This window comes from Haliaeetus albicilla, chromosome 7, assembly GCF_947461875.1.
Source record: "Haliaeetus albicilla chromosome 7, bHalAlb1.1, whole genome shotgun sequence".
Taxonomy (NCBI): domain Eukaryota; kingdom Metazoa; phylum Chordata; class Aves; order Accipitriformes; family Accipitridae; genus Haliaeetus; species Haliaeetus albicilla.
Genome location: NC_091489.1, coordinates 18,780,951 through 18,804,324, shown reverse-complemented (window position 1 = coordinate 18,804,324; position 23,374 = coordinate 18,780,951). Strand labels below are relative to the sequence as shown.

The following is a 23,374-nucleotide window of genomic DNA, read 5'->3' as shown; positions in this document are numbered from 1 at the left end:
CCTCAAGGGCTTACAAATGTCATGGCAGAGGAGCACGCCAGGGGACTTGGGACAGCAAAACCTCAAACGTAGCACCCTGGACTTGCAGATCTGTGCCCGTGGCCTGACCATCCTGGCACTGAAGCCAACAGCAAATCTCCCTCTGCCTCCAGCGAGTGTGGCGGCTGCCCACGCTGGCCCCCCCACAGGGCAAAGCCTGTCCACCGTGGGGCGGGTGACGCATGGCACTTCCACCGCTAGCAGAGTGCAGATGGGAAGTGGTGGAAACGGGGTGCCAGAAGCTGAAGGTTAAAGCAGGCCTGGAACCAGTCAGCAGTAAAAAGCATATGCTTACGCTTTTTATTTTTCCTGTAATGTTTGCTATCAGCAACATAAACAAATAGCAAATGATAATGTGTTACTGACCAGCAATGTCAACAGTGGTCTATACAGGCATCTGAGGATGTAAAATAACATATGGTCTGCCTCCAGACCCTGACGCTTTATCACATCAACATACAGCTTTCTAGGAAATGATCTCGATGTGGAGCCAGGAACCACTTTTGAACCTTTGAACAGACAGGGCCCAATACAGTTTTAATCTGTGGGTGAAACCCTGGCATGGCGGGACTCAAGGGCAAAACTCTGTTTTTAGCAGGGCCAATATTTCACTCGCTACTTTTATAAGTGGCCTGAGAAAAGTTCCAGTCAAAAAACAAAGCAAAGCAATACAGAGGGCATGAGTCCTTATTCTCCCATCCTTCAGAGGGACCTAGGGGTGCTCTGGATCGTAGCGTCCTCCCCCTGGTGTGGCATGGATTCCTTCCAGCCCCCAGGGAGGTCACCCTGTGCTTTCACAGGCCTAACTGGCTTTAGCGATGCTGGCTACACTTGCACACAGTCATTTTTAATTAACGTGCATTGTGAATCAGTTTATCTAATCCGCAACCCAAAGACAAAGGTCCATTTACACTAAATCCTCTCTATAGAACCCTGGCAGGAGCAGAGGGCACTTTCATGAAGAGAATGAAGCTGTAAGTGAAAGATGTCATTTATGAAACAAAATCACACTGCTGCTGCTCCAGCTTCATAAAGAGTATTTAAACTGAAATCCATGAGGAACACTATATTCTATTTTCCCTAATTTCTTTTTTAGCTCTTAACTGATGGGAGCCAGCGTCTCCCCTCTCACTGTGGAAACCTCACTGTCTTCAACAGCATTCCTCAAAGGATACCTTAGGATCTGATCCAAGTGTGAAAGACTCCCCCTGATTTCAGTGAAGGCTGGATCAGTTTCTGAGTCTTTAAGAAGCTTAATCACTACTTACAATTAGGCAAAATATTATCCAGAGCAAGATCTGGTTCAGGACAGTACGATTTTGTTTAGGCAGTACTACCACATCTCCTTACTAAGCTACCATCTTACAGCAGCACTGGCACTAGCAAACAGGACAGTCTGAGGGAATGGCCAACCTGCAGAGTCTCTAACAACCCCAGATGATGCATGTGTCATCAAACAGGATTTTACCGCTCAACTAAAGCTCCCAGAGGCATTGTTGTGATACTAAACCCAGGAACTTTTAATTTGGTTTTATCAGCGCGTTAGTAAAAATTTGTGCAATCCTTGGTTCTTTGGCAGCAAAAATAAACGAGTGTGCCTTCAACGACTGCCCACCAAAGACAGACAGCAATGCAACCACCACTGCTGAGTATTTGCTAGTATTTGGTCATATCTGGTCATGACTGTCCCAATCTGCTGCAGCTGTTTGCCAGCCGTGGAGGCTAAGATTAAACAAGCACATCAGAAGGGAAATTGAGAGTATGAGAAGCATGGCATGTCTTACTGCTTGGAAGAGTTTTCTTCAATTTGAACTTTGTATCTCGGACACCCAGGGATTATTAGCCTTTCACATGGAACCTGGAAACACACAGGCAGAAGTGCTCTGATAATGACTCTTACACCATCTGCTTTTGAAAGACTGCTAGCTTCTCCTTTGGCAACTCCCATAACCATTCTGTAACCATAAAGCTACACCTTCAGTGGTGAAACAAAAATGTAGCAGCAGGCATTGGCATCATCTGACCATGAAGGTAATTAATTTCATGGATCAACAGGAAGAAGGACTTTGTTTTATATTACTTCTTATATATCTGTTACACCAACACTGTAAGGTCAGTTGGGGGTAGGGGGGTCACAGGGAGATCCCTGTGCACTCTACAAAGTAAAAAATACCAGAAAACTCATGGTGTATTTTAATCAGAAAGTAAAGTTTAAGGAAAGCAACTGGATAATATTTATTTTACTGCAAATTATTCAAAGGTTCTAAAACAGCACAATAAACGGGGGAAATAGCCTCAAGAGTACAAAGGGCAAATAAAGCCATGGCCGTGTTACTCCTTAACTGGTTTGCAGCAGATAGCGTTCCAGCACAGACTGTACCTTACCATGGTTTGGCAATTTACCTAAGCCTCAGTGTGACCAGGTCTATAAGAAAGCCAGGTGCTATTTAAACTGCAGCCAAGTTCCAGGATTGTATAGGATAATTCGTACCAAAGAAGAGCCAGGTAACACAGGTAGAAAAGTGTGCACATTTCTGTAGCATGCCATCCAAGGGCTTGAATTCATGGCTGGTAACTCAAACCAGTAAGGCTATATGCAAATCTCCCACTGCTTCTCCAGGGGTTCAAATCCCCCTTTATGGATGTTTTCTTACTAAATACAATGAATTGACCATGCAAGCTTCTGTACTGTAGTATGTAGAGACTGTGAACCCAGTCTGTGTGGATTTTCTAATGCTCTTTTTGCCCTCTTTCTCCTTTTCAAACACAGAAAGTCTGGAGAACTCCATGAATTACAGTCTGTAATGGGAGACGTAAGAAAGTCTAAAATTTGCTTGATTGCAGCTATGATGCATTAAGCTCCAGGCATCAATCTCAATCTCAGTACTTTTTCTCTGAATGGGCAATATTTTACAGTTATTGCTCTCTAAACAAAGCACAATTTATTATACACACAATTTGATAGCTACAGCAGCTAAGACTAGAAGCAAAAATGTCTTCCTACTTGAGGAAGGTAAAAGCAATGTCATACTTTAAATTGACTTCATATGATCAATGGCAGAACACAGTCATCTGAGAAATGACATTCATGTCCTGATCAAATGCAATCATACTGTATGCAATTGAATTTGGAAAAAGCGGAAGAAAATTATTCCCATTACTTTACTGGTATTCTTAATGTGTTCACACAAATCATCCGTGAATAGATGAATTAAAATACTTACAGTGTCTCTACCTTTGCCCTTTAATTCCAGGTCATTCTGGCAGCTCTCAATACTGCAGAAATATGTTTTTCTACAAGCAGTTTGATGAAATTAATGGCTCAAATCTTGAACTACCACCAAAGTTAAAGGGATATAATTTATTTTTTGAATCAAATGTCTCTATGCTGTAAACATTTTTGTCTTCATTACTAAAACAGAAAGACATTTGAAGCCTAATTTATTTTCCAGTATTTATGCTTTTTTTGTTTCCCACATTTTTCTCAATAGGAGTGTAATAGCCCATTTAAATTTTGTTTATTGAGGGCTTTTCTTCATTTTGGTATGCTGCATGCTAGCACCATGTTGCAGATCTGGATGCAAAGAGCACCAAGAAATCTTTGTAAAATTTTAACTTGTTGAAATTTATACATGCATGAATTTATAAGCATACATACATTTGTGTATATACATAAATATATGTATGTATGTATGCATATGTATACATATTATATAAATAAAAATAGGCATATTTACTAACACATGTGTGTTTGTTAGCACAGGTGGTTTTATTGTCTCTCAGGCTCTGCAGAAAGTTAGCAATCAGAGCAAAATTTACCTAAACGATGTAGCATGCCAAATGACTTTTGGAACATCACCTATGAACTTTGTTTGTTTACTTTACACATAGGTGGTTCACTTTATTAAAATCAAGCACATAATTTCTTCTTTGGATCCTCCCTACATTATCTCCTCTATCACCGGAGCCCACTCTGCGCAGGATCTTATTTTGCTGCTACCGCTGGAGCTATGATTTTGGGTTACTTTTTTTTCACTTCAGCCAGGAGCTAAATTAGCAAGAGCACATCCCCCTAAGTATAGGTCCATAACCTCACTGCAAATAACAGTTTAGACACTGCCAGCTGAGATCAGTGCCCTCACTAACCAGGCTTGATGCTTTTAGACAATGGTCAGGCTGACAATTGACACAGCGTCCATATACACACATTGCTCAACCCAGTTGCCTAGCTAGCCTGCTATTGCCAAGAGAGGAGGGCTGTTTGTGCACGCAGCTAGCAGCAAGATGCAAGTACATCTGGCGATCCTCTGAGAGTGGGCAGAGAAGGCCCAAGATAGGATTTCAGGTAAAACTCACGCTCTATGTGATCCAAACAGGCTTCAGCAAAATCACCATGAGGAACCTCCTACTCCGAGCCCCTCGGCTTTCCTTCCCTCCTTGAATGACCACCCTGCCATGACACCCATGCATTGGGAAAAACCAATACAGCCAGGCGCACAATGAAGAAACTGAGGCAGAGCCACTCGAAGCCACCAAGCAGGCAGGCTCCAATGCAGCAGGTGTCCTACAAGCCCACGGCAATCACTTGAGCCGTCAAAATTATCTCCATCTCCATGGAAAGACCTTCGCAAGTTCAAGCCCATGGCAGAGCAATGGCAGCAGCACTGGACAATCTCAGTGGTAGGTGAAAGCGAACTTGCCCCTGAGAAGCTGGCAACTAGTCAGATGTGCAGGACACCGGGAGGGAAGTGTGATGCCTGGGAACAACAGAAATTTGTCCGCGGGGAAAATAATCTAAGGACTTGGGGTCCATTTACAGCATTTTGGTTGGTGTTACCTGCAAAATCTAAGCCAATGTTCTCTATAAAATAAAACTAAGACCTTAGTGAGACCGGTGTTAAGTCAAAGCACAGACTTCATTCAAGGCACTCTGGATTTACACCAGATAAGCTGAGATCAGTCTCTGACACTGTTCCTGGTTGCAAAGACAGCTTGTACAGCACAGGATACACTCCTGTCATTTCACGTCAGCAGCCACAATGAAGCACCATCACTGGCAGCTGATCGTTTGTCTAAAAAATCTGAATGGGCCACCAGAACACCTCTGACCACACACTTTGTTAGCACTTCTGCTGGATGCTGTGTGACTTCTTTACAAGGAGACAAATGCTCTACCTCACCATCCCTTGTTATTGCCACATCTAGAAAGGGACTGTTTAAAGTGTCCTCCTTCCCAGTACCTCCACCCCAGTCCTCCAGGTCTAATGACAGAGAAGAGAAAGGCAGCAGTGGAGTCTTTGGTCCTCCTCAGTGAGGCAAGATCCCTCTGCACCGATGTCTCTCTGCTCTTGGTTTGTGCTCAGTAAGTCAGTAATTTGTCATGAGCGTGGGCCCTATCCATACATGGCAGGCTGGAGGAGGAATGACCTCAAACTCCACTTCTAATCCAGGGGGTGTTGCCAAAGCACAGTGCTTGAGTTTGATGCATGAAGCGCAGGGATATTTTCAGCTCCTGAATCACACTTTTGGCTCCATGGCTAACTTGAACGTCTCCTTAGTTTTGTTTGCGATTTTTCACCTTCTGCAACCACCATTGACTCTCAGAAAAAGAAAATGAGCTGGTATGTTAAAGAAAAAAACCCCAAATGGTCATAAATAAGAAGATTTAAAAATCACTTGTATTTTAATAACTTCTATTTTATTCTCTTGCATGTATGGAGGACTGGAGTTAAACAACTTACTAATAGATCAGTGGTGCATCACAAATGCCTCGTTTCTTTATTTAATGTTCTAAATATATGCTATTAAATGCTGCCAGTGAATGTTTTCTAATGATTTTGGTGTCCAACACAAGAATGAAACAGTCTGAAAAATAAGGCAGTGCAACAGCAAGCAGTTAGCCTGGATACAACTACAGGAGAGCTTTTAGCTATATATTCCTATAGCTGAAGCAAAAATATTTTGCTATTCTTGTCCCATGAAACCATATTGACTTGACCACAATTCACAACCATAATTTGAAACTGGCAATAGTGAGAAAGCAAAACCTCATTTTACAATACAAAGGGAGTAAGTTTTAATTGGCATATCCTGCCAATTACAACTGGATCACCTCTCTGTCACTGCAGCCTGAGTCTGTTCTCACTGAATGCAATGGGAAAGCTCCAGCAGACAAATTACGCAGCCTCAGTCACAGCTAAGCAAGTCATTTAAGCATATGCTTAATACCATCTCTAATCAGTAAAGCCAATTCAGCAAAGCAAAGCATGTGCTCAAGTCAAAAGTGAATAGGTAGCGTGGATCTTTCTGAATACGGGTTTTTCACAGACTGAGGATGTTGCACAAAACTTCCCTTGATTTCCTTTAGAGCTCATCATGGTGGAAAATGGCAGAATTCAACTGTTAATCAAACTGCCACTTATGCATGTAAAGTACTAGTATTTTTTACTCATTCAGAGACTGGTAAAGCAAAAACAAATTTAAAAAAAGCCATGGGATGTATCCTTGGAGTGGACACAGACATACATACATACTACCTGTGGACGGCAGGGGACCACAGAGGTGGAAGGAGGTAACACAGAAAAGATGAGGTAAGAAGCTACCATAGGAAATCCCATCCATCCAGAACTGCTGATGAGCCTCTCTGAGCCTTTTTACAGAATGAATTGGGAGTTTTCCTTATCCACTGGAAGAAGAGTGGAAAATCATGGGCGTTTCAAATCCTCCGTTTCCATTTCCCTCCGGGGGAATGAGTAAAGCGTAGGGATAATGAAAACACCGCTCTGATAAGGAATGTGGCTCTTTCCTTGAGGCACTGAAGTAACTGGGCAGCCTCTAAAGTCATCTGAAACCTGTTCTTTTCCTTTAAATTTCCTTTAGTCTTAGCAAGCAACATTAATCTAACGAAGCCAACTTCCAGGCAAGCATGGATCCCCAGGAGCCTTCCTCGACTGCAGACAAATGGGAAAGGAAGAGCCTGTTGCAAACAGCAGGGCTGTAACCGGTCACGGGGAATTTACGCTCAGCAGCAGGCTGCACCGCTCGCCTGCCTCTGCCCTTCTCCCCAGATGAAGGGGCCTTATCTACCTTTGCATTTCGCCTCAGAGACCAGGAATCAATTACAAATGCCGCGGGGCTGTCCTAAATTATGCTCAGCTGCCCGAGGCTGCTTCCTCCCAAGCAGGTCCCCCCAGGACGTGGGGAGGGGAGCGCTGAGGGCCAGGCTCTACCTGTTCTCCAGCAACTCCAGGCTGCCGGAGACAGCCGGCATGGGGTCAGCCCTCTGATTTGTCCTCTGAGATTATAATCTGTCCCTGCCCCAAAGGCACTGTGAGCTGGAGAATATAAATGTTTGCAGAAATTAAACAACTCCAGCAAAATACACATTATGCAAACATCTCCTCTCATCTCCCAGATGACACAACATGGAGCATCAAGCACAAACAAAAACCGAACAAACAAAGCGCAGAGGCATTGTGGAAAAAAAAAATCATTTAGCGAAGAGCTTCTCTGCTCTCCTTACAGCCATTAGGACAGCGATAATGCTGAAATGGCTGGCCAGCCCTGAAAATTGGATAAACTGAGACACAGAAGAGACAATTGAAAGCAAGGAGACAGACAGCAAAAATAAGTGAGACAACAGATGGAAAGCAGAAATGCAATGTCTAAACTGCAGCTGTAATTCTGCTAGTAACAAGCACGTTTAAGCATAATTCAGCTTGCTTTCCTATTTTGGAGAGGGCAAGAGTTTTCTTTTAAAAAAACCCAACTTGTTAGCAAAACTGCCATGGGTTCTCCCCAGACAGTTTGTGGGACAGGAAAATTATTTCTCTCCATACCTAGGAGTGAAACAACACTTCTAAGAAAGGTCAAAATTCTGACACCCTCTGGTGTCTTAGTTGTCACAGTACCGTTGGGGGTGGAGGGGGGGTGTCACATCATTAAAATCTATATCCACAACTGCAAGAGCTGTGTTTTAGTTGCTGCTGGCCAGGGGTCAGTCACAGGAATTGTGAAGAGCTCTCCTGTGGCAGCACAGCTTCCTTAGCCTTTCTCCTTTACTACCATGACTGTTACAGTTAGGCAGGAAAAGGGTAGTTATTGTTCTAGCAACACTTTTATAGACTGATTTGGCAGTTTTTCTAGCAGGGTTTTAGTATAGTTTTGATAACACACTAGTATGGGAAAGAAGGATTTCCACATTGGCCAAAGAAACAGTTGTGGCAAGACTACCTATTTTTAACACAGTTTATTCCTAGCACTATTTCAGACACAGCATTTTCTCTCCCATCTGTTGACACAGTTGTTTTGTTTCTTTAAAGACACAGTTGTCTGTCTCTTGGGGAAAAAAAAAAAACACCTTCAATAGTTGCAGAGAAGAACAGGAGACTGAAACCCAATCAAACAGTGATCTGGTCAAAAGGTAATGCTGGCAAAGCTTTATGACTGAAACACAGAGCAATTCTTCAGATGCCTTTCAAAATTTACATCAGGTTTTGGCCTCTGTGGTATTTTAAATGCGACTGTGGATTTTTAAAATTCAAATCTGGTATGCTCAACAACTAACTAAGATGGTTTATTGATCTAAGGAGTCTGACTGCAAACCTGCCATCAGAGCAACATACCGGTCTGCTCAGGAGGAATGCTGCCACAAAAGCACAGAGCAAGATGCAAATGCTTTCTTTAATAAAGGAAGGAAAATATAACGAGAGCACCAAGGGGAAAAAAAACAACCCCAAAGTCTGATAAAAATTAAACTGGTATAACAGGACAAAACATTAAGCAATCCTTCTGACATTTGGGTTGCCAGGCTGTTTTCTCCGATTTCTGATGATAATTTTTTTTTCCTCATTGGACCGCTGGCGTTCATGGTTATGATCTCCCAGGCAATCTGAAAACCTTATCTCCTCTCAAAGGCATTTCAGGCAGCTTGAGAGTTTGTAGGTGGAAGCAAATAAAACTGAAGCATGGCTGAGGTGGGACCTCTGCAGATCACTAAAGCAACCTCAGTTCTTGTAGGACAGCCTATTTGCTGGGAAAGCTGCAGTACGAAAACCTGATATATTAAAGGTCAAGACTCCAATACAGACCAGACTCATCTGTATTGTGTTTTAATTTCTTTTTACACTGAGAGGTGCCTAGGGACCTGAAGAGGTGACAGAAAGATAAATCATGCATGACAAACTGGAACAGAAGACAAGGCTGTATCCAGAATAGGATAACTCTGCTGGTGCAGCTGTCCTAGCAAACTGTACTGACAGTGTGTTCCCAGCACAGCCTTCATTCGTACCAGCAAAATCACATTATTTGCTGGCACAGCTTTTTCCTGAGGTCCCTCTTCCTTCATCCAGCCAGCGAAAAGTGTTTCAGTAAAAGTAAAGGTTTGTCCTAAGTATACCCACAGTGAGAGCTTTTGTGTCAGTCAGGGATGAAGTCAAGGATCAAGCCTCTTTACGTCTTTGGCCAAGACAGCTATAACAGTAAAAATCTGTAAAATAGGCAAGTTCTTCCTTTGACTGGAGTGAGAAGTCTTTTGCAAAGACTTCAATACTGGCTTCTGCCACTAACAGGAATCTTACCTTCTCATCCGCTTTTGCAGAAATGCAGAGAGAAAATGTCTCACCACCCATGCCCTGATCGGAAAGGTTACGGTATTTCCGCAAGCGAAAGAAGTCTCCAGCACGCCTGTGACTGACCCCAGCTGCTGCTCCACCACCGTTTTGGAAGAGAAAGCTCACCCACTCGGCGTGCCCACGGCAGCGAGGCTCAGCTGGGGCTGAGCACCCTTCCCTGGAGCCGCAGGAAGGGGGAAGCGGACAGTGGGCTTGGTGCCACTGCCTTCTGCAGGCACAGCCTTCTCCCTGGATGGAGAAGGGAGGACCACCATGTACAGCAACATGGGAAAAATCATGCCAAACCAAGTGGCTGGGACTAGGTGGGCAGCTTTAAGAAAACAACCCAATTCACTAAGATGATGAAAAACACAGCTGATTTAAGATGTATTTTAAAAGGAATTTGTGGATCTGCTTTCAGGAGCTGTGTGAAAAGATATTTTCCAGGTGTGCTGTATGGTATGACCTACCGGGCACAATCATCCAAGTGGTTTAAGATTTTAACACCATTGTCTATGATTTTCATAAGAGAATGAGCAGTGACTTTAACATGCCCTTGAGGAAATTAAGATCAGCGAGGGATCTGGCAGCATATTCATACACGGTTTTCAGCCTGTTAAAAGGGCTTACCTGCTTACCTGCCTTTGGTTTGGCAACATCTAGAGCTGTGGTCCTTGGCCACCCAGTATTATCTAATTTCTTTACAAGGCATGCAGTACGTATTTCTGGAAGGTTGGACCTAATCCAGGCTACTATGGTTTCCATGGACAGGAAGCTTGAAGGTTTGGGATTAACACGGCAGGAGGCTGAAAAGAAAATTGAGGACCTGGAAATAACAACTGATGGTCCTGACGCAATCATCACCGAGAACACTGCAGCTTTGAAAAATGTAATCAACAGCCTGGAGAATAATCTCAGATAAAAGGCTAGCTTTTGGAGGACAGTGGAAAGGTCCTGCAAGTACAGTTACAAGACAGGTTCTGGTACACTTTTGCATATGAATTTCAAGCAGTTGTCCACAGCACCATTTAGGAAAACACGCAATACAAAAGCTTGTAACTATCTGATCTAGCCCACTGTCTCATTTAAAGGAAAACTGCCGCTGGCTAAGACCTATGACAGAAGGCCTCTTCTTCCTCTAGCTGTGGAAGCCGAAAGTGCTCCTGTTCCCCACTTGCTCCTCGCTGGCTGGAGGCTTACATTTCCTACCTCAGTCAATGTGAGCCCTCCACTGACCTTCAACCAAAGCCAACCCAGATAACTTTGCCTGGAGTAATAAACAGAGCACTTCCACAGCTCTTTCAACAAGTAGAGTGGTGGAGTAGTAATTTCCAGCTAGTAAGCAATGATGATCCATGGTCAGAGTGTCATCTTCAACCTTTGTGGCCCCTTGCAAAGGCAACACCTGTCCACTATCTGAGATGTGTAGCATAGATGAAAAGTTACAGAAAAGGCAAGATGGAAAGTTTCAATTTCTGTATCACTACAGTACTAGCTGAAGAAATGAGCTTACCAGCAACCCTACTTAACTTAAAAGCCCTAAGTAACAATTATCCATGATGCAGTACTTGACAGAAGACTCATTACTTTAGGGCAGACACACCGGTACTATCCTGAATTTTCAGGACTCATTAATGTTGTTGTGGGCAAAGTACCACCCTGATATCCTTTGGTGATGGCCAAGACAACAGAGTCAGAATAAAATAAAGACTCCGAAACAGTGTACTAAACCGATCCCTCTCTAAACTACCTTTATTTACTATCCACAGAAAGGTCACTAAAAAGCAATATATTTTAAAGAAGAAAATTATTGACCTTTGAAACACAAATGGCAATGCAGGTGAGCAGAACCTCCGCTGAATTTATTCTTGTCTGTGTCCGAAAGTCAGGTGCCAACTCACATGGATACCCTACCACTAAATGACAGAAAGAGGCCTTATGGCTGACTTACAGAGACTGGCGGGGATTAGCTAAACCTGGTTTCTGAGGGTGTTTCCTATTAACGTGGACTATCTTCAAGGCCTGGATGCTCCAGGAACCAGACAAATGGAAAAACTGGTTTTAAGCCACCTTTGGTCTTTCTGCTGTGTTCAGCAGAGCTTTAGTGCAGCTGCAAGCAAAAGACAAAGGACCACAAGGTGGCAACTTCACCGAGACTTGTCCCCTTAAAACCTCAAGGTTTGATTCTGTGTTCAGGCTTCTGCTCAAAAATTAATAAAACCAGGAAAATCATGAGAGGCCACACTGACTGTAGAAAGTCCAACTGAGGAAAAACTGCCCTAGGAAAAGTGCCAAGAAAGTGCATGGGACCTAAAAATGCTTTCAGATAACACAGTCAACATGCTAGGCAGCAAAAATGTTTCTGCCAGGAAAACATAATGCCACTGCTAAGAAACATAAGAAATCAAGTTAAAGGCTTCTCATGAGGAATAAAAGGCACAACAAACAATAGTGATCATTCAGAAACTCAGACACAATTAAAGACTAAGAAAGGTGATAAGTTAGAGAAAAAAGGACAAAAAAGACCCCTACTGAATTCTACATCTCCAAAGAGTTATTCAAATTCCCACTTGAGTGTTTCCAGAGATGAATACCACTGATTCTGATTCAGGAAGTTACAACAGATATATTAAAATTCAGTCAATTATATCCCAAACCGTTATCGTGCTGTTCCAGAACCTTTGTGACCACTAGAAACCACTTAAATGATAAAAGAGCAAGCACTCAAAGATCGAGCTATTTTTCTATCAGGACTACTTCACAGGAGACAAGCAGAATTAGGAGACCCCAGGAAGAGGCTCCAGGCAGGCTTACTATACCTGATCTACCTAGCGTGCCCTTAGGATACGGTAAAGCACTTCTCACCACTTCTCTAAGGATTGCTTACTAATACACCAATCCTACAGTAGTTTCAAATGGGATTTAAAGAGGATAAGTAAATTGAGTCAGAATTACCTTTGCTGGGGCTACTTCTATTCTTTCATTCTGGCAAGTCAAAGAAATCCTTAACTTGAACTGCAGATCTAGGTTTCAGCACCTACATTCCAGTGTTTTTCATATCATTTCATTACGACTAGTCCTGGCAATGAGCAATAAAATCCCCAGTGGGTTTGCAGATCATCACAGCAACATGATTAGAAAGCTTGATCCAAGTATCGTAAAAGTCAATGGAACTTGGATTGAGCCCAAAGAGAAATGGTTTTCCCTGCTATGGGTGGTTAGCTATACATTATGCTTCTTCTGTTGATAAAAGTGAATCTTTCCCCATGCACTGATTTTAATTTCTTAACAATAGAGCTTGCTTTTGAACAACATAGTGTCATGAAAGAAATCATGACCTGCAATAGAGAAAACATGTCTTCTGTGCTCTGGGATCAATTAAAAATTCCAATGACTACAGTAACTATTGAGTAAGACCATCACACTATTACCTAAAGGTATGCACATACATAGGTACACACACATGCATTGGCTTACTGATCTGTAGGTCCTCTAAACCCTTCCCTGGGAACTAGCACTACGATGAGCATTTGTAGGAGGAGAGATGTAGTTTGTGTGGTCATGGGGACACAGAATGTATCTCACCTCTTGTGTAAAATTATTCTCTAAAATTTTACACATTTCCCATCTTTAAAATATGGAGACATTTCTGTGGGAAAAAAAAGTTTTATTCTAAGGAATAAACCAAAATGTTCTAAGAATAGTCTAAATATTTATAAGATATTTTAATTTTAACACAGATTTCAAGAGATTTTTCATAAACACAAACACACTATTGAGTTTATGTAGTAATTACTTGGCATTTTACATCTGCTATAACATGCCAAGTAATGTGGGTAATATTTCTAGCTTACATGCTGTTCTTAGCACAGAGGGCTCTTTTGTTCATAGGGATGTAATAATTCACATACTAACTGGAAGAACAAGTCAATCTGACAGGAGTTGTACCTGAAGAGAACAAAAATCACAGAAACATTTGGGTTGGAAGCCACCTCTAAATGGGTCATCCTAGATCATCTATAATAGACACTTATCTAGTCTAGCCATGACTGACTCCACACCCTCCCATGGCAGTTTGCTCCACTGACCTAAATGTTGCGTAGTAGTAACCCCTTTCCAATATCGAATGGTCTAGCAAAGTATACCCTGCTGCAGCTTAACCACAGTATTTTTCCCCCTTTTCTCTTCAATAACATGTGAAAATACCTTGCCCCATTCTAATATGCCCTCCTGCATATATATGTGCAGTCAAAGCTCTGACTCACACTTTCTCCAGACTCAATGTACCCAGATTTTTTGTCTCAAATACTCTTTCATCTTGACTTTGGGCTTTTCCATCTTCCGGAAGAGTCCTGTGAATTGAGGTTACCTTTTGGCTCTTGATTTTGTGGGCTGAAGAGGATTTGAAATGTTTGCACCAAGTCTAGTTAGGAATTTATTTTATGAGGCTTGAAGTTACAAATATGTCATGGCACATCTCCCTGCTTTATAGTGGCACTTGTTCTTTCAAATTTAATACTGTTCTCCCAAGAAACACCTTGAGAAAATCACATATACAAGATCAATACGCACATTAATGAGATAGCTGGAATTTAATACTCCTTTTCTTCAGGATGTGCTTTTTAATTCCAGGGAACTTCGACCCAAACTTGAACAAGGGAGTGCTACTTCCTAATACAAATGCTATGTCACCTCCATTAGGCATTGCTGGGAGCGAAGCCACATCAGCACCAAGACTACTCGAGCATTTACACAGAGTGTCTGAAGGCTGTCGAGGCCACACTAAGTTCCAGTAGCAGGAACTTAAAAGCTGCTTCTGATATGCCTGGTTGGGCTGCAGTCATGGCAAGGTCACCATATACTTTGATTTTTAAAAAACACCCTTCACCTGATACACATTAATGACTGTGACACCCCTGTGCTCCCACCACAGAGGAGGTCCAGGAGCGCAGGAGAAGCTGGTGGCCTGCTCATGCTTACAGAGAGTCTTTGGCTGAGCTGCCTGGAGTCACATATTGTGCCTGCAAGGCATGTGCTACCAAACACCCACCCGTCCTAATTCTGCCAGTGCCTAGCACAGACCCCTCTGAGTGATTTCTGAGCAACCCATAAAGACAGACTCAGGTGGTCAAGTTCTCCATCTGCGACAGAACACCTGCGCCAGTTTCAATACCTGAGGATTTGCAAATATTTCCACAGTCCTGAACTTGAAATCCAATATCCATTTGGTGTATCATTGTATCACAATGCACATGCACTGAAGTAGAATCTGGGACTTCAAATCAATTATTTGCCTATAACGTAAAACGAGTCCATTTTCCCAATAAAAATACGTGCCTATAGAAAGTCGTAAAGAAGGGGCTCTCACACATGAACAGGAGACTTTTTTTCCTCTGTTTGGACAATAAAATTGGCAGAGGGTATCTGAATGGTTCGCTCCACAGTTGCTTCAAATAGCTGCAATATAATACTCATCCAACTTGTTTTCAAAATCAGTACGAGGAAGGTTTGGGTTTTCTAGTTTTTCACTGTTTCAACAAAGAGAGGACACTGCTGCCAGGACTGCCTCTGCCTCTTGCCAGCGTGAGAAGCTGAAAACACACTTAACAATAGCATGGCATGAGCAATTTCTATATTAAAGCGATATCTGTGAAGTCTTATACAAAGACAAGCATTACATTTTCCAATATGCAGCTCAGAAGACAGGCTTATTGACCATAAAATTAATTATATAACCCAACTTGTATTATGCCATCTGAGACCTTGGTTAGGCCACTACCTTTTTTGTATAGACATATATATTTATTTTTTTTCCCCCAGACAACTGTCAAGTTACATTCCTTTTAGAATGCTGCTGCAGTGCTGACCTGAAGCATAATGACTGTGCTCATTATAGGGGTATTATGAGTTCTGGGATGAAGAGCTGTCAATAATTTGATTTGCTGCATATAAGGTAAAACATTGTCTTTGTAATTACAACAATAAACAGATTACGAGTGGTAACCACAGGTCTCCCTCCAGCAAGGCATGCAAGCCCGTGCCTCAGCAGGTGTGTGGGACAAGGAGACAGGGTGCTGCAATCTAAACTGCTGGGTCAGGCCTTAGCGTACAATCCTCTGCATCCTTGAATGAAAGAAGATGGTACGGAATACTGCTGTGCTCATTGCAAATAGCTTCAATGTTTTCTGTATAAATGAAAAACCTGTACACAGTAAACTTTCTTGATCGTTCAGTCTAGCTTTTCTTTTTTGTTGTTTTTACTGTGAATTCAGTGCAGCCTTTTAAAGACTGTGAAAAGAAATGGCCTTCAGCAGGGATTTATATTCCAATCACAAAATCTCAATTTCTTCCAGAAAAAGAGTTATTGAACTGGTTCTCCAGTTTTCAGATAAGTCAGGTCCAACTAGTAGATGTTGCCCTTATGTTGTGATTATGTATAGCCAATTAATTCCTATTTAATATACTGCAAGATAAACTGATACCTGTGCAGTTAGGTTCCAAATATGCTACATCAATTTGGTAACGACAGTACAAGTAGGTAAGTCCCTAACACCTTCCTGTCCATTTATACAGAAGGCTTTTTCACCTTTTTTTTTTCAAAGACCTCTGATCCAAAGGTCTTTTAAAGGTCTCACCTCTGGTGAACTGGGAGAGAGGCTTTTGTTGCTACAAGTTCCTGTAGGAAAAAAGCGAAGGTGCTCCTTTCCCAGGATTTCAGTTTAGCCCTCACCATCAACATCCAATTGAGCTGCACAGTATACACTGAATTCTGTTCAAAACCCTTACTGGTCTTCATCCTGGTTTATTACAGCTGTTTGCCTGCTGGCCGCATTTGTATCCCCGAGCACCAGTGAGGCCCCGCTCACTGCAGGCTGATGATCAGGACAAGATCCCAGACCTCTGAAATGCTCCCGGCAGCTGCCTGTTCACCTGCTCACTCGCTCTCTCCCCTACAGCCCATGGGCTACTCCAGCGCAGACGGGGCTCAGGGCCCGGGCTGCAGGGTCAGACCCCTCTGCTGCCTAAAAGAGGAGTTTCGATGTCTAATGTTCACCTGTAAAGGTCACTGAGGCTGAAATGAAAACCCCAGGAAAACATGGAACACAGGTTAAGGCTATTTCAGTGTGTTATCAGTGTTTTAAAGTTTTTAACAAACCAGGAAAAAAGAAGAAATTCTAAATTTAAGGCTTCTGCTCCATCCTCATCACCTTCTTCTGTTGAGGCAGTTCAGCTGATGCAGCAAAATACAAACCAGACACAGTAAGATAGCCCCGTTTCACAAGCTCACTAATACAACTCACTTCCATTTCCACCGCGCTCCACCTGCAGAGCCTCCTCCCGACCCTGGACCCTGCGGGGCGAGCCAGCAGCTCGTACCCTCCACTTTCAGCCAAGCGACACAGGTTTACAGCGAGAGGTGGGAGAAAGGTTGCAAAGAAAGGTCAAACCTTCTCGTGACCACCGTGCTCCTACCCATCCCCACCGCTCTTCCAGTGCTGCCCAGAGCCTCCTCTTTGGGGCTCAGCCCCCACCTCCGCTGCTCCCCGAGCCCTTTTTCTGGGACTGGCACAGGCTCCGCTCCTCGCCTGAGATGCTGAGGAGTGATGACCAAGAGTCTATTCCTGCACAATCCACCCCAAACCATAAATCTAAATGTATCTTCCAATTCTACCCACGTATTCATAGGCCCCTGCATGGGGACATATTATTCTTTCAAAAATATTACAGGAAAATGCGGCAAATGATTGTCATAAAAAAACCTCCATCATAATTTCATTAAAAATTAACAAAAAGAAAGCATTAGTGTTGTCCTGCCAACTGGGGGTGGTGTGGTGTCTCATATTATTAAATTGAGCAGGGCAGCAATGGAAAGCCTTTTTAGATTGGTGTTTCCATTCTTTCCTCTTTTGCTTGGTTCAAAAGTCCTGCATAATTAATACTGTAGTACTTAATAAATGCTTATGAACCTACTACCTCTCTGCTCTTTCCGTTTAATTAGGTGATTGACTTCAGGCGTACTATAAATTATAATGACAATTTAATTACTTTCTTAATGTGCACACTTAAAAGATTTATAAACAGGAATAGAGTAGTACAGCGCGCTGAAGACTAGAAATATCATGGACTGGAGAACCGCACAAAGTAATCCCATCTAAAGTATCTCTCCAGTGTCTGAGCACCTGCAATGACTGGCAGACATGGTATTTACAGTGTCTGGTACAACCACAGAGAATTGTGTATTTCTATCTGAACACCCGTGTGCGCCCCTTTTAACTTTTTTTCTAGCACTTGCGTATCCCACTCGGCTTCATGGCAGGAACCTAAAGCACTTCCAAGGAGAAGTCAGGCCACAGACTTCAGCATCTCTTAGGTAAAGTGCTCGTAAAAAGTGGAAGACCCTTTCCCTTCTTTGAAACAAATCATAAAACTTCTGCCTCATTTCATCGTAACAGTCATTGTTAAAATTTGCAGGGGGGACGAAATCTCCCATGGTATTCCAGCTGGCACAGGCAAATCGTCAAAATCCATGGATTTCATCATCTCATAAACAGACCCTTCCCAGTCAGGAGACAGAAATGTCTGTCTGAGAATATTTCACGCCATCAGCACCACATACTGCAACAATCAAAGTTAGCTCTTCTGATATTGTTGTTACGCATCTAGGACTCATTCCCCTGTCACTTACAGGAATGTAAATTATAACTAAATTCACAAAGCTAAGAGAATAGCATATATAACAATCTGAGTAAGAATCAGACCCTGGTTTTCACTTCAAACCAGTGCTCAGAAAAGTACAATTGATAAACTAAAAATAATCTTTTTAAATTGAAATAGTTTAAGATACTAAAAGAAGAGTTAACCTACCTAAACGTCCAGACATTTCCAACCCGTGGTTGGTCATTGAAAACAAAGAAATCATCACTGTTTTCTACAAGTTACCTGTCACCAACATAGAGAGACGACAGCATTTGTTTTAAATCACACTGTATGCTATATTGGTGAAACTTTCTCATGTAAAGAAGTCATTAAAATTTGGGCTAGAGGAGACGCTTTCCCATCTGGGAGCTGAATCTGGTTTGGTGTGACTATTCCTGTCTGTTAATTTAGCAGTATAAAGTATAACTGTACATTCTTGGCATACTTACTGGGGATGCTGGCATCTCTGTAACCAGAACTGCTTTCAGAGAGGGGAAAAAAAAAAGACTGGGCAATTCACAGTGCACTAGAAAAATCATGGGTGATTCAGTGTTTTAAGCATCATCTATCAACAGTGTTGAACAGTCAAAAGGGAAATAAATTTAAATATATCACCAAGGCACAGTGCTGTGATAATTGTCTCTGGTTTTCCTTTTTAATACAGAAAAAAAAAATCCCAGACACTCATCTCATTCATGCCCAGTGAAGCTGAGTGGAAAGCAGATCAATCCTACAGCTTCCTCATGTCGTCTGTCCACCTCAGCCGGCACAGAGCAGGGCCAGAAAAGGTATGTGTAGAAGAGAAAATGCTGGGAGGCACGGTGAATCACAGGGAGCTGCTTTGTCTGCAGTTTCCGTTCTTGGAGGAGCTGCGCAGGGCTGAAACAATGGCTCTCCTATGGAGCTGCGTCTCATCTACCTCATCTACAGCTGGTGATGGATGATGGGTCAAGAGGGCAGCAGACTTTGGGTGCACAACCCTTAAATACTTTATCAAAGATGGCAAAAGGCCATGTACTACAATAACACAGCAAATACTTCCTTTTGCTGTAGAGCAGACAAATTCCTTCCTCTCTGCTGGCTAAATCTGAAGCTTTTGGTTCACGGCTCAGAGTGTGTACAAGTTCTATATTCGCAAAACATACGCATAAAAAAGCTGCGTTTTTATTCCTGAGACCGTTCAACTGTAAACATTCTCACAGAAATGAAAAGTCAGCCCTATTTGTGCTGAAATCCTATGCAGTCATAAATATGTAATTCTAGGGATTTATGGGGTTTATAGACACATTTCACTCATTTTAAAAATTCAAACTGCATAGTAAGAATTGAAAAAAATTTGTAAAACTGTGTAACTCATCCGAACTTTTCATACTGAAAGAGTTTCCTGAAAGAAGAACATACTGATTTGACAGAAGTTAAAAGTTCCATAAAAGCCAGAAATTTTGTCCCTGGTTAAAATGAAGATTAGTAAAAGTAATAGGCCTTGTGATATAACAAGATACTTCAATACTAACAGTTTAACAGTATTGTTGTGCTACCCAGTGAATTATAATTTAACAAGACATACAACATGAGTTGGAATACCTTCACGCCATCAAAATATCTTTATGCAAATTAAACTGAAGCAACATTCAAAATGTTCTGAAATAAGATATCTTACTGTATAAGAGTTGTCAAGAGTTTGTCCCAGTTTAGAGCAGAGGTGAAGTATTTCAGAACCTTCTGCCGTTTAAATGTTCTTCCAACCAGTTTTGTCTTCTGTTCTTCCTTAGCTGCTTCTCCCTCTGTTTATCCCTCAGGTGTCTTTAAAGCTTCATCTAACTGCTCTGAATTTGACAATACAACTTACCACTCTAACAGAACAGAAAGCTGTGGCCTCATGTTTGGTTTCTAAAGGCAGTGGTGGAAAGGAATCTCCGAAGAAACCTTCAAACCAGCTGTGATCCCTTCAGCTCCCTTACCAGCTGAGTAGAGCATCAGCAACAGAAGACAACCACTTAGCTGCCCACGCACATGGCCCCAGAAGCCGAGGTAATGCTGTAATAATGGAATCATTGATTAACGGCAACAACACCTAATACCAGCTCATAACTTTCCCATTTTGGAGACTTTGAGGAGTCTGTTCACATCAAAGAGTTGAAGCAACTGGCAGAGTTCTTCTGGCAGCGCAGCGCAGGCAGCGAGGCAGCAAGCTGTGCCGTCCCACCGCGCGCCTTGCAGCGGCACGGGAAACCTGCGCCTTCTGCCTCCAGGCGCGCGAAGGCAGAAGAAACAGGCGGTTTCCCTCCCAGAGATCTCACGGCATTTTACGCTACAGCAACGGAGTTGCATAATTTCAACCAAATGATGTATTACAAATCTCACCATAGATTTTGAACTTAAACGCTTCAGAACTGAGCAAAATAAACGGTGCTTATGTTCAGAAAATGGAAGGTCTCGGGGCGGAGGTATCTCAACTTTCTTATAGCCCTATCGAACAGATTACAAGCAGGCCTGTCATCTCTAATTCAACCAAGTGTAAATTTCAGATTAAAAAAAAGTGATTTCAATGAATAGCCATAATGTGTACTGAAAAGCTTCCAAAGCAATAAAAGCTTTTGCACAGCTTCTATCATCCAGAAGGCAAATCTGCACATAGGTAACTTGCCCTCTGAGTATTCTCCTTCCTTTTTGAGAGTGTGAAGCTCACATTGGCATCAAACTGCATCGTACTTTTAATGAGTTTTCCATCTGAACTGAGAGGCACTTGAAGAGCCACAGTGATGTCCCAGAGAAAAACATTTTGAATGTAACTTTTCTGCTACGCCCACCTTCAGCGTGGCCCAGCACTCTGCTCCCTTTTATTCATCCAGGTAAGGAGAAGCTAACAGACGGGGGAGGGAAGAGATTGGGAGCCATATGGAGCTAGAGTCAATTTTCAGTATGTATTTGTGAATAGACACAAAAGAGATAAATGCTGGCATGCATAAATTCATATTTTATCGATATCTATTCTGGTACTTACTGTCAGAGTAATTTATTCACAAAAGGCTTTTAAAGGCAAACACCGGTTTAAAGAAAAACCCAAATCCTTAAAAAGACACATTCCAATCCTGACTTATTCCTTGCCACAGCAAGTCCAGGATCCCGACGACGTGAAGCAGGAGGCAGAAGCCCACTCACTGGGTTTATCACCCAAAGCCAAAAGGGAAACCGGTGCAAATAACCAAGAACCCAAGAGAGAGTTTCTCCAGGCCACTGCCCAAAACAAGTACCCCAGGAGCGGGGCCGCTCGAGCAGGGGTGGACAACCAGCCCTGCGCACGGAAGCGCTGAGGGTCCGCATCCAAGCTGCTCGTGCAGGGGGCAAGCAGAGCCGACAGTTTTGCATGCAGTATCTTGCAATGACAAAGCCTATCAAAATTACAAGGTTTCACTAGTTTTGCTGCCTGTAGTTGCTGTACCTACAAATGTTCAGTTTCACTTCTCAGACTTATTCAAATTATTGAGCCCTCATGGGTCTGTGAACCTGAGCTGCAAGTCTCAACGCAGAAGGGGATTTATTAAAAGACTGCTGGTGCATCTGACTGTGACGAAATGCTAAAATAAAAAAGTAATGAAACACAATGAACATTTCTGAACCCCAGATTATGTTTGGCCTGGAGCCAGTGGACCCATTTGATTTCCACTGACTCCCCTATCACAGATTGCTATCTCCCCAAACTGTGATCTAAGGCCACCACACAACAGGACCGGGAGGACAGTGGAGCGAAAGTATCTGTGAGAGTCACTTATTCTGTTAGTTAGAAATCGAAAATTAAAAGAGCCACTTCAAATGCTAACAGAATGCAAAAACTCATCACTTCCTTCCAGAGGAAGGAAAAGACCTTATTTGTAAGTATTGATCAGAACACGTGCTGTGGCAGAAAACTTCTGGACTCTACTCACAGTTCTTAAATAGCTCTGTGTCTGGACTCAGGCAAATGGTTTGAAATTTCTATGCTTTTTCAAAATAGTAATAAAAACACATACCCACCTCACAGAATAGAGGCTTCATCAATGTTTCTAACTCACTCTCAGCTTCTTAAGTAGACAGTCCTGCAAAAGTGCAGAGTACCATTATTTAGACTTGATTTCCTTTAAAAAATTGTAATCCTGTCTATTTCTTGGGGGGGGGTTGCCAGGTAGGAACAATTGTGGATGGAAAATCTGCATCTCTGCCTCAGGCTCCTGCCTCACACATACGTGTACATCATATTCCTACATCTTCCACAATATATACCACGAGTCTACGAACAGGTCAGTAGGACACAAGCCATGCAATGCACATCTAAATCTGAATGCAGAACATACAAAAAAAACATGGGTATTTTTAAGATCAAAACTCTTTCCTAAGAACCTCATTTCTTCCCGGTCACACAGTCTGGGTGCGACATGTAAGAAATGGCTTTCTGAGGCACTGCGGTGTCTTCTGAATCACTGCCATTACCCGAGAAAACCCCAGGAAGTGGTTTGGATGAGAAGCTGGACCCGACTTGCGTAGGTATCAGCTGATGTCAGAGTACACACAGCACAAAGCCCTAACAATACAGATATTGTGAAACCAGGAATAACCTTCTCTTATCTCCTGCAGTTTGGGAAATCATTTCTAACCCGGTGACTACAGAGCTTAGGAACAAGTCAAACAGTTAATTATTCACTGCGTGCTTCATAATTAATCTCCATTTCAGGCCAATTCTTTGTATGCCCATAATAACATGAAGATCTCCAGTGAGGGAAACAACAGCATGAGCTTTTGGATCTCCTTCTGCAAAGCAATTCCTTTTTCCATAAACAGTTACTATTAAGCAAGGACAAAGCAACAAACCAGACAGCCATCTGTGTAAACCAATTTAAAAGGATGGTGACCTCATAAAATTTTTCGAACTAACGCTCTCCATTTAACTTCTGCCACCCCAGCCTGCCCCAGCAGATGCTGGGTTTGAGTAGGTCCTCGGGCAAGCACAGTGCTTCCTCTTTAGGGAATGCTGGTACTTTAAAGCCACAGCA

The 23,374-nt window shown here is 42.5% G+C and overlaps 1 protein-coding gene across 10 annotated transcripts in view; it reads right to left on the bottom strand.

Annotated features, from left to right (window-relative positions):
- Window positions 1-23,374, bottom strand: part of HIVEP2 (HIVEP zinc finger 2) — a 140,699-nt gene that overhangs the window by 55,389 nt on the left and 61,936 nt on the right. For 6 of the 10 annotated variants that reach the window (XM_069787152.1, XM_069787151.1, XM_069787156.1 and 3 more), the window contains one exon: window positions 22,362-22,423. The exons of the other annotated variants lie outside the window; for them this stretch is intronic. The gene's annotated coding sequence lies outside the window, so the exon portion shown is untranslated. The remainder of the gene's footprint in view (window positions 1-22,361; window positions 22,424-23,374) is intronic. 10 annotated transcript variants of the gene reach the window in all.